The sequence below is a fragment of the Agelaius tricolor genome, unplaced genomic scaffold (genome assembly GCF_023055355.1).
Source record: "Agelaius tricolor isolate 1412-34295 unplaced genomic scaffold, bAgeTri1.0.p SCAF_3, whole genome shotgun sequence".
NCBI lineage: Eukaryota > Metazoa > Chordata > Aves > Passeriformes > Icteridae > Agelaius > Agelaius tricolor.
Window position 1 is genome coordinate 66,095,345 of NW_027269263.1, and position 12,875 is coordinate 66,108,219.

The window sequence follows — 12,875 nt, forward strand, 5'->3', positions numbered from 1 at the left end:
TAAACTTAGAAATCAACACATTTAATTAGTTTTAATTAAAACGAATTTAACATTACTAATCTTTTAGTGCTTCTAAATTTTAAAAAATGGCTAATAATTTATTAATTGCATATATATAATAATTTAAAATAATCAATTTGTGCACTGCAATTTATAGCTACATAACATATAGCAATGTATGATGCTACATGGACTCAGACTAGGGAAAGTCTAGATTTTTCATTTGTATTATTTCCTTTGCCATATGTAACCAGATTATGTTGTTGTTACTTAAAGAACACATATTTTGCTACCAATGAGACATGAACATAAAAGGCAAAATAAAAATTGGAGAGGAATTACTTGGGTTTTGCAGAATAAAAGTTGCAGCTTTGATACAGCACAGTGCAAGTAGGTAGGTGGCTCAATACAGAGAGCTAGCATTAAAGAATTCTTGGTAAGTATAGCAATAATATGCTCTCCAATAGAAGTGTGAGGGGAAAAAAAATCTTGAAATTCTCCACTTATATCTCTAACTTTCCCTAAATTACATCAGAAAGAGTGATGACAGGACAGCTCAGATGCCTCACTCTGCAGCAGGAGGCAATGAGGCTGAATATTGCTCTGGATTTTTGCCAAATGTCATTCTTTGTCAGCTCTGTGGTAATTAGGAATCTGTCTCTTTGCATGAGGAAGCAAGTCTCCTCACAGACTTTCTTACAGAGACTGAACTGCCTTAGATATGTTCATGTACCATGTACCTCTGACCAGGAAAGGTTCCAGGTTTAACAAAGCTTTGGCTCATTAAAATGACAAGGTTACAGCTCCTTCCTAGGGCCACAGAAAGGAATGACCTACTCTTCACAGAGAGAATGGCACCAATGCAGCTGTTCAGAAAACAAGCCTGACCTCTGCAGGATGCTGGGAAGGAAACAAAGTCATCTAATTCTGGAGAACAGTGTTTAGGTGTCACCTGATCACTGTCCTGTCCTCCCCCTGTTCAATTGATACTAAGTGGACACAACTTATTGCTGGGATCTCTCCCTCTGGAGCTCGCTTGTTCCCTCATCTCACTTGTCCTTTTAGAAAAGATTATCTGGGAAAGCCAAACTTACACCAATTAAGGCAGCAAAGAAACTGCAAAACTGGACATGGAGAGGCTGCAGTAACTCCGAGGAGTCTGAGCTGCAGTCAGCTTGAGACAAGCAAAAAAGCAAGCAGGTTTTTAATCCACATCTAAGCTTTTCCTCAGAAAACCAGTATCTAGAGTCTTCCCCTTGAGACACTACCAATATATTTCATCTCTTCCAAATGACATGAAAAGGTAATAACGGCTTAATGCAAAGATGTGCTGCACTGAGAAACAGATCTAAGACAATGAGACTGTAGCAGAAAGCTCCTCTGCCACTTAACAATAGAGAGTGAGAATACTTTCATTTATTTCCACTTAAAAAGGAAGTCAGAGTCCTGTGACTGCATTGATAGGAACGACGTACACACACTTCTTTGCCTTGAACTAAGGAAAAAGGAGCTGGTTCTTTCAGATGGAGTGGCAGTGCACAGAAGTCTTCAGCTCTGCCTCCTTTTGCTCCCGATAAAAGCTTGGAGCAATGAACTCTCAGGAGATTAGCGTGCACACACACGCCAGCTCCAAAAACTTTAGGCAGCATACATGTTCCTTTGAGTCTTGTACACGTGTTGTGCATAATGTGCTCTTTTTGATATTAAAAAGTTGCTAAGTTGTTCTAAAGCTGGAAAGGGTTTTCCATTTAGATAAGGCCAAAGCTACTGCACAGCACAAGCACATGTGTAACACTGGAGTCTGAGAGCAGCACAAGCCTTGGCCGTTCCACCAGGGGCTGATAAGAACAATTCCATTTTATACAAATCCTACTGGAAGTTATTTAACCCCAACATGCATTCTTCTGGTGGCACTCAGCATCACCTTCCCACATCCCACACCTTTTTTTCACAGAAGATTGTAACCAGTTGTCCTGTCCCTCTGCTTGGCTCTTTGCATTTAATCGCTCTATGACTCCACACATTTTCTATACATTGGCTGCTAAAAATACCACATGGACATTACTCTCTATATTATGCATAGAATCAGCATTATACATATGAGAGGAAGGAAGGAAGGAAGGAAGGAGGGAAGGAGGGAAGGAGGGAAGGAAGGAAGGAAGGAAGGAAGGAAGGAAGGAAGGAAGGAAGGAAGGAAGGAAGGAAGGAAGGAAGGAAGGAAGGAAGGAAGGAAGGAAGGAAGGAAGGAAGGAAGGAAGGAAGGAAGGAAGGAAGGAAGGAAGGAAGGAAGGAAGGAAGGAAGGAAGGAAGGAAGGAAGGAAGGAAGGAAGGAAGGAAGGAAGGAAGGAAGGAAGGAAGGAAGGAAGGAAGGAAGGAAGGAAATTATTGAGACTAAAAAAATAACCATTTCTATTCGTCATGACAGCACCTTTGGATCAAACATAGTTCTCTCCTCTGCAAACACAGATTTGACACCAGGATGGGCTCCACTCCCTGTTAAAGAACATAAAAACCTTGCACTTACTTATCTTCGTTCACACATAAAGGTCTAACACTAAGTTAGAAAACACATATACAGTGCTGGATTTACCCTGAAAAAAATAAATAGAGGCTTGCTGGATGTTTTCAGTGAATGGGACTGCCTTTAGCAGAGGATCCCTTCAGTTGCTGCTGAAACACAGGAATTGTGGTGGGAGGATGTGGCGGCTACTTGGCGGCACAGAACAGCACTGAGCTGTTTCTCCTCCATGAATTTGAAACTGCTTGGGGCATTTAGGTTGGCAGAACTCTATAACCCAACTGGAACCATGCCAGCAGGGTTCACATGCTGCTCTTGAAAAGTGAGCCACCGAGGCTTTAATCACCACAAGTGGCAAGGACTTAATTTTTCATCTCATTTGAAATATGCCAGGCTCGACAGCAGACCGAGCCTCTTATAGACTGCCATCTATTAATCAACAGTTTCCTGCTTCTCTGGATTGCCTTGGATGTCTCCTGTTAGTCCTGCAGCAGCCCTGCTTGGCTTAGCCTGTGACCTAGGAAAATCTTAGCCCACAACAGCAGGGCACAGTAGACATCCCACACACAGGGCATATGGATCATTGGTACCGCAAAATTCAACCTCCAATTTCATCTGACATTCTTCACTTTCCACACCAGGAGGAACTTTTTGCCTTTGGCCAGCCAGCTGGGCTAGATTTTAGGACCCCACCTGTACCCAGGCATCCCATCCATGTGACATTCCACCAGGGGATCTAGGACATATGATGGGAGCTCATCTCAGCAGAGATAACCAAACATACATGCAAGGAGCTCAGCTTGGTGAGCTCATGTCAGAAGGAATAGCTGTGTGAAGGAAATGCTCCCTAAATAGATGTGCTCCTTCTAAAACTGAGGTTTTGAGGAAACTCAGTGTTTCAGCCTGAATCACTGGAAATTTTAAACAGATACTAAGCATAAACTGTACTCAGTGAAAATCAGCTCATCTGAGGGAAGTTTGTTGTTTGCAATATCAGCATTAAGATACTCATCACGTTTTAATTCACGCAAAGGTTACTTTCCCAAGAGTCCTAAAAAAATCCTGAATTGTGTCAATACACGCAACATTGTGACAAACCCTTCACATGCTGGAGTTTATAAGTGTAACTGAACTATACAGCAACACCATGACAATAAAATTCCACCTTGTTTTTTCAGCTCATCACAACCAGTTTGATTTAATATCATGATTTAAAGGGCTTTGGAAAGAAAAGTTAAGGTCTGATGCTACAAGGACGAAAAACAGATGGCTAAATCTCACCAAAATCCAGAGAGATTTTCACTTGTAATTCTAAAGTTTTTTAAAATCCCCCCCAAGATATCCCAACTCAAGATCCCTGTCCAAAGATATTTGATTTAACTGTACTTTTCATATTAAAAGACCCCAAAGAACATATGTACATGTTTTGATCACATCAAAAATATTTGTAGAATATTTTATACACACCCCAATAAAAAGTAACTGAATGTCAACTTTGCTTTTCTGAACATGGTAAAGCCTGTAATACAGAAAACTGAAACTCTAAGGTAAAGAATCATTGATTTTCTTTAAAACAGCAAAAGAAACAAGTTATTTCTGAAAGATTACAAATGAGCTATCACCTCCAGCAGTACTGTGATTTGAAATACTCAGAGCAGAGCGAAAGCCCCATGAGTGACTGTGCTAAAAAGTTTCCCATGCAAAACCCAATGCATCCTTGTTTCATATTTAATTTGCAATAGGATCCCCAGCAGCTGAGCTGTGAGAGCTCTCCTGGCTGGTGCCCTGCTGCCTGCTGAGACGGCTCCACACGAAGGGAGCACACGATTGAAGCCTAAATCCTCAGAGCTGCACCTCAGCTCCCTTTAAAGTTAATCTGAACACACTGGACTCCAAAGGAAATGAGAAGTGAGTTTCTCTCCCTTCCTATGGCACCAGGACTTCCTGTGTTTTAGTGATTGGTCAAGAACTATTATTTCCTCCTTGCTATTCCCAGTTGTGACTGTCAGACGTAATTAGTGTTGTACACACGCCAGCATAAAATATGTGTTTAAATAAGCCTGGAACCCAAGTCCCACATGCACAGAAACCCAGAGAAACGTGGAGAAACTCTGAGAATATTAAGATTCAAATATGCTGTGCCTGAACGAACATGCTGCTCTAAATATTTAGAAATGCAAAGTTCGTTTGCTGAGATGAATATCCATAAAAATCTATGCAAGATAAGGGGTATTAAAATTATTCACTCTCCAGTTCAGGATGGATTATTTGGCCAATCTGTTAAGCTGCACTGCTCAGACACCCAGAATCTGTACCATCCTCCTCCCCTCAGGGAAAAGAGCTCATAACGTTTGAAGAAAAATATGCTCCATCCCAACTGTAGGAATACACATGAAACACAGAGTCTTCCTTTAACACAACCCTTTGGAATGGGAAAGCAGCAGACATCAACAGTGAGAATGCAGAGGGCAAACAAGTTCACCAAAGAAAATAAATTAAGCAGAATGCTGCAGATTGAAAAGTGGCCAGAAGAAAGGCCATTTAAGTTGTTATCGACCTCTTTCAAACATACACACACACAGAGCTGAACTTCAGTTTATCTCTCCATATAAAATACCACCCCTGGCAGCGTGGCGTCATCGCTTATAACCACCACCAAAAAATTAATCTCAAACCAAGTCAGAGAAATCTGTGACTTACTGTGTTACCACCTGAAGACCCACTGTTTTCCAGCCTTGGGCTAAGTACAAGCCAGATCCAGCCCTGCTCAAGTTCAACACTGCTCCTCAAAAACACAGGTATGCTATGGTAGGCTTTGCTTAACCGACCCAAACAATGCACATTTATACACAACATGCACACGGGGTTACATTTTACCCAGTCACGCTGTTCAAAGAAACAGAATCCAAACTAGAGAAATACAGAAAAATACTGTCTTGTCAAGTCATCAGAAAACCATTAATGTTTCTAATGAGTGCAATTACGAAAATGAAAGATTCCGAAAAAACGCAGCTAAAGATGAACTTTAATTATCCAAACATCTGGCTGCATGAACCAGGGTCATGTCTCCAAATGCCTTTGCATTTGAACTCTCCCTGTTATCCATCCAACTTTGCATTTCTCCAAGTCTTCCAGAATTAACCAGAATTGCCTACACACCAAAATGAGTTATCCCTTCCTAATGACTTACCCAGTCACTAGCATTCTCTTTAGCTGAGAGCTGGAGGAAACAGAAGCATGTACCAAAGGTGAAGACTGCAAGAAGATGATCTCTAAGGTCCCTTCCAACCCTAATTCTAAGAAGACACTGAAGTCAAGAGCTGTATGGTAAAGTGCTTATCTGTGCGTGGCAAAAGAGCTCAAATGAGCTTTCTTAGTCATAATTTTAAAAATTAGAAGGCAGAATTCCTTAGACTTAACCTGGACTGTACCACACGCAGAAGCTTATAATGAGTCATTCCCCTGATTAATGCAAGAGAGATACAGGGTCCTGTAATCCATGATCTTTGTCTAGACAATGTTTTTTTCTGATGCTGAGATCAAGGTTAGGCTCATCTATGCTTGAAAATGTGCACAAAATACCAAGCAGTATCTGTTCCCAAACAGCTCCAAGCATGGATAGTTTTTGCAGGAGGTAAGAAACATTTCAGACACTTCAGAGGTGTTAAACTGAGAAAAGTTACTCTGCAAGCAACAGTTCTCTGGGCAGTTGTGTTATTCAGAACAACCAGCTGGAGGGCCAGCTCCTGAATTCCAGGTGTGAACCATTCCTCGTGTCCATGTAAATGCCACCATGGCTAATAAGCAGCAGGAGGATGTTGGCATTGCTTAAGGCCACATGTCTCAAAATCAGACACACACAGGAGGTCTCAACCAACATGTTGTAATTCAGCATCCTTGTACAAAATTAAGGCTTGCTTGGACTGAGACAATTCTCCAGAAGTTTGGCACAAATTCCCACTCAGGGAGGTAAAGATCAAATTTGTGGCTTTGCTCCCAGCAGCTAAAATGATTTTTATTTGTTTTTCAAGTGCCAGGAATTGTTAGCAATCACTAACACGTTCATTAAATTAAAGCATCCTCGGTGGCAGAAGACAGAGAAAGAAAAAAAAAGCATTTGATTAAAGAAAAATAGGAAACATTCCTGCATGAAGGAAAACACTGAAAAATAACAAAGTTACACGGTCAGCCCTTAAAATAGGCCAGTTGTGCTTCTCTTTTATCCTGCTTGAAGAATCAGGCAGATTTTCCATTTCCCACTCTCTTCCCTCAAGTCCCCAAAAACACTCAGAGCAGTTAGGGGAAGTCTGAAAGGTCCAAGAACAGTAACACCCAGCTATCAGATGATAACCTAATTTGAAACTTATGCTTCCAAAGGCACAAAGGTGTCTGATGATCCAGCTGAAATAAAATCCTCGAGCATAGCTGCAGTAGACAGTGCAGGAAGCAACACAGGCACTAAACAAAGTCACACATTGTCAGAAAAGGGAAAAAACCGATCTGACGTGACGAGTCAAGACAAGTGACAAAAGTTTTGCTGAAAAAGGATCAGTAGGAAATTAAAATCATGACAGCATTTCTGTTCAAAATACACAAGACAATAGAATCCTTTTATCACAAAGTCCCATTTTCTCCTCCAGTTTTATTCGAACCAAAATTGCAATTTGCACATCACAATACAGTGAAAGGATCCATGACTTTCATTCCCATTCCATGTAAATAATTTACTGCAAAAGGCTGGCTTTTATCAGGCAACTTCTGTGTTTTGCAGTTTTTATTTCTGAATCCTTAAGAATCACTAACTTGTAAGTTATCTAAACAGGTCTGAAAAACAGAAAAATCTTTGTGAGAAGGTTTTAAAAGGATGATATCCCCTTGAAGTCACATTAGCTTCATTTCAATTGCTATATGCAGCAAATAAGACTAGATAGCTTAAGAAACTGAACAAATAAATTTTCACAATTTTTGTAGTTAGTTTTACTAACTCCTTGCTATTACTTGTAAAACAATGGAGGCAGCATCTTTATAAAATTTATTTACTGATTTGTTTCTTCATGTATAGCCAGGTTCCACTTGGTTTATTTATTTTGAAGGATAAAACACTTAAAAGATCCCAACAAACAAAAACATGAAAATTCATCACAAGCCTCTCCTACAATTAAAAAAAAGCCCATTTTTGATCCATGTCCTCCATTCCCCACTTCCAGCTGCCATTAAGTTTCTTAAAAAATAGCAGGAGTTTTGGGCCTTTTTTCCAAAGACATGAATTATTAGAAGTTAGGTACCAGTCTCTTAGACAATATAAAATAGTGCATGTGTCTGTCTCCACAGCCTACAGATCCCAGCTATGTGAGTTAGTTCCTGTCACAGAAAAAGTTTTACTATGGCACTTATTATATTGTATTTTTTTTTCCCAAGTGCTGCAAATTAAAGAAGCTCTCCTGTAAAAATCTATTTAACCCCACATTTAAAAAAAAAAACAAACTTCATTAAATCCTTTTTTGCAGGATTTCACTGGAAATTCTGCTTTCAATTATGATACAACTTCTGAAGAAAAGGCAGAGATACAGTTGTCCTCCCAACTACAGCTTTATCAGCACGCCTTGCAGAAAAATTATTTTTCTGTCTAATGGCAAGATTTAAACCAGGCACATTTTCTGCACACTTTTTTTTTGTTCCTGTCTCGCATTTTCCTTTTTCCCTTTGAAACCTGCCTCTCCTATTGGCTCCTTCCCAATGCCTTTCTTCTGGCTGCATCTCAAGCTCGGCTGCTTTTCTCATTTTGTCCTTTTCTCCTGTTGCTCCTTCCTTGCTGGGCTGCTGCAGACGTGAGGATCCCTCCTCACAAAAGCAATCAGAGTTTGACTCTCAGGGCACTGCACACACAGGTAAAGGATGCCTGTGAGTATCAGCAACCAGGCACAGGGAGCAGCCAGGAGCAAAATCTTCACACTCTGGCAGGGCTTTAACTCTTCAGACTGCTTGAAAAGTTAAATTTTGTTGAGAAGTGGTGGTTTCCTAACCAACTATACTGGAAAAGCTCTGTTGAAAAGATACACTGCTGCTTTAGAATCATTGGTGCAGCTGCTAGAATGAGGGAGAGTGGGGTTAAACTAGAGCTGGGGAAAGGCAGAAAGGTCAAAAAATGACCACAGCAAGACCTGTGCTACCAAAATGTAAAGGCAAAGTGCATACCCCAGGATCCCTTTAAAAGCCCATCACATTCTGATTTACAAAGAAGGATTGGCTTTGTTTAACCCTTGGAGAAACCAGAGATTGAAATCACCCTGCTGTGACATCCACAGCTTGCTACATTCCCTTCTGGACCCCGGCCACAGAAAGCACTGCCAGCCTGAAGGGACAGTGACAGTTTTTAAATTCTGATCTATTTCCCACTGAAGCTCAACACTAATGCTTTTTGTCACACTGATGTTCAATGCTTTATACAATTCTAGCACTGGTAGAACCTAAATACAAAAATGTGTTCTTTTGATTAGCACCTTGCTACACCAGCACCCCCAATTCTCATCAATTCAAATGAGATTTGCAGATTGCTAATCTCAATGTCTTTGAGATTAGCTACCACGGCATGAAAAACAAAGTAGAGATGTGGTGAGATGAGCTGCAATTTGACAGCTGGGTTTCCATGCTTCCAGGTGGCTGGAAGCATCAGGTTTTGGTAGGTAACAGGTCCTAACATCACATCAGCAGCAGAGAGGGGAAAAGGCAGGACTGTAAGAAGATCAGCAATTTTAGGCTTTGATCTGACAGGGAAATAAAATGCTCTGACAGAAAAGGCTACAAATAAATCTGAATTTGTAAACTGTGCCAAGAACTTGTCCTGACTCAATGATCAGAAATACAATGCCACTCTTGAGCACACATTACCAGGAATGAAAGACAACAAAATTTAATGCCTGGTAAAAATTACATTTGTTCCCAGATCGTTTTCAAGGGAAAGGAGCTGAACCTTGAGGAGTGGGAGTGAAGTGGTATGAAGCAGAGGACAGAAAAAAATGCAGCTAGAACTGCAGAGAAAGTCTGACTCTCTAAAAGCTACCCTTCTCCCCACAAAATATCTAAACTATGGGAAGAGCCTCTCCTGTCTTCTCCCTCATATCCTGCTTACATGCACCAGCACAACTGGAGTGTAAGAGAGGAACAGGGGTCTAATGCAAATACCACAGACTATGAACAGGACTGCACACACAAAAACAATGTGTTTTCTTTAGTTCTCCAACAGAGAAGCAGGGATGGATTGCCTGTGACTTCAAAAAGTCACAAAAAAGAGCAGTTGACATAAAGTGATTATTAAAAAAAAAAATTATTGTGTTTTTAAAATGAAGTGATAACAAGAGGCAGGAAGTGCAGGTAGAGATTAATTCCAGGAAGCTTAAAAACGAGGATCCTGTGGTACATGAAGGATTCACACCTCACTATTCTTTGTTTTAATCATGGAGAATGGTACATGTTCCTACAACATCAGGACTCAGGCCTCTCAACATTTGCCCAAAATGTAACAGTGATTATTATTAGCTGTGGAGAAGTATCTGGGCTTTCTCAGCTGGCCTAGTTTCAGCACATACTGTTTTGGTTCAAATGCAATCAACAAATTCTATGAAGTTGATTTATTATTGCAAAATGTATGTTCTCTTGCATTAAAGCACAAGAAATAAAGCATGACCATCATGTTTTGTAACTAATTTATTTTTTTCTCCTTTTTTAATCTGTCTTACAAGTTTACCATGACATTTTAGTGACAACAGTGCTAAACTAACTCAAAAACAAAAAGGAGACTAATTAAAAATAGGCAGACAGCGAACATCATGATACATTGGCATAAAATTATCCCTTCAGTGCCCTTTGTAAAAATACTGCTAAAAACCCAACATTTTCCATGGCAATACTGAGTCAGATTGTTTTATAATATATAGAATTATATATGCAGATCCTCATAGCTCAAGCATTTGGTTAGAGCTTGCACTCCATATTTAAGGCAAGAAAACATTTTCTGCTTTCTTGGAACAAAACCTCTATCACTGAACTGAACTTCTGACCGACACAAATTATGGATCTTGAAAACTTATTTGCCTTCCTCCCTTTCCCCCACAGCTTCAGGAATTCAGAGCTCTTTCAGAATTCCTTACTGCTGAGCACAATGGAGGAGATGGCTCCTCTCAGGCTGGAAGGGCTTTCTGCTCCTATGGATTCTCTGGCAATGATAACTAAGAGATCTCTCGAGCTGCTGGGCAGCCCCTGCACAGCCTGAACCACCACCAGCTCTGGAGTAAGTTGAAATAAGAAGTTGGTTACATGTGCAGAACTGAAGGACTTTTGGGAAGGAGGGCAGCAACACCTACTGGTCGTGGCGCAGACTGAACACTGCTTTGGTTTGGTTTTTAAATTAACAGTACTGAAAAAAGCTTTTTCTTACTAAAAGTCATGGCTACAATATTGTTAAAATATATCAGCACTCATAATTTCTGACCCCTAACAATAAATAAATATTCATAACTGAGCTGAGCTCTAGCCTTTGATATAAAACAGGACATGAGGAGCCCTGATGATGATGATTCCTTAAAGTCACTCAAAGATTTACATCACACACTTTAATGTGCACAAAGCCTTCCTCCATTTCTAATTATTGCCTACTCAAAGCAACTCAAATATTTTGGACTGAACAATCTGAGTAGCCTCATTTTTTTCCCTACACTATAAAATAGTGCAAAGTATTTAAATGGCTTCTGCAATTCTTCAGTATTTTTACCATGCATTCCTTTAATCTTCAAAAGTAAGTTTTTCTCCCAAATTTTACTTGAAATAATATAGAACAAAGCATACACAGAAGTTTTATAATCCACCTCATCCCTTTCAAAAATAAACCACGGAGTACAAACAGCATTTTCAGAAAACACTTAATTCAAAATTAAAATGTTCTCAACTGTCAATATTTTAAATCAACTATAACAAATCTGCATTCAGCAACTGTATTTAATGCTTCCTTTAAATTTCCATTTTAAAAAATATTTTATTCATTTTTTCAAGTTGTGTGTGTCTATAGGTCCTCTGATACACTACCCTTAGGCATCAGAAGTTTTCCTGGTTCTCATCCAACTTTGGAAATAATATCTTCTTGCTTCAGGTGTTAAAAGGATTCATACATTATTTATAAGGACTGCTAAAATCTAACTCCTGGATCTAACTTGCAAGAGAAAGAGTATAAAAAGTTACATACAGAAAAAAAAGAAAAAGCACAACTGTCCCCATTTCAATTTTTAGCCCCTCTTTGTATGTCGTGTACTGCCAGGCTGAGTCTGTAACTCTCCTTTCTCCCTCCCCAAGCTCAGATATTTGTCTGCAGCTGCTTTGAGCCTTGCTGGATTTGACTTTCTTGCATATTTTAAAGTATGATTTTCCCAGGGAAAAAAAAAAAAAAAACCAAAACAACTACAACACTGCTGGGCAACTTATTACACTTCAAAGATACCGGATTTCTCTGACAGAATGGTGTTTGTTTACCTCCTGAAGAACCAGGCTAAAGCAAGTAGCCAGAACAGGGCAGCTAAAATCCTCATTCACTTCTCAAAGTCTTCTTGATCAATACTCTTCTTTTATATATGCTGTCTACAGAGATGATATTTACATTTTGTTTGCCTCTTCCTGGTTTGAGAGAGTGCATTGTTAGATTTTTAAAGCAACCCTTTTAACAAACTTCACAAGGGTGAGACTTTAGGATCTCCTTACCAATTTAAGAAAGTATTTCTGTTTTGAACAGCAGTTTCATTTCCTGCCTTGTATTAAAGCAAGAAACACTGAAATGCTATTGATATATAAAACACAACTAAAGGAAACAGAAAATTCAAGTCTACAGAGCTTCAGAAATACTCACCAGGATGAATAAGTCCTCACCTTGTTACTGGAATGAGCATATTTGTTCAGAACACACCAAACCCAGCACCTGCTCCTCAGATACCTGCTCCTGACCACAATTTCACTTGCTCTAACTGGAGTACACAGCAACTGCATCTTTAGCTGAACATGAAGCAAGAAAGCCTGAACATTCACTTCCTACAGCTTGCCAAATCACTGGAATACTGCCCCATGCCACACTTGTAGCACAGCAATGGATTTCTTTGCCCAACATGGTGATGTTGCTCATGTTCATCCTCACATGGGCAGAGTTTTATTTCACCAAGCAGACTTTGAGCCCTTAATTCTTAAAAAAAAGAGCAATATGCACAATAGAGCATGATATCCCTCCTGTCCCCACAAAATTCTGAATTAAGTATCTTGTGCAGGTTGCACCTGTTCATTACACTCTGTTGGAAAATTAAGTTCTTCTGTCTGGAACTTTTAA

The 12,875-nt window shown here is 39.7% G+C and overlaps 1 protein-coding gene across 1 annotated transcript in view; it reads right to left on the reverse strand.

Annotated features, from left to right (window-relative positions):
- The window catches only part of TAF3 (TATA-box binding protein associated factor 3), a 115,518-nt gene that overhangs the window by 91,342 nt on the left and 11,301 nt on the right, over positions 1-12,875 (reverse strand). The window lies entirely within an intron of this gene.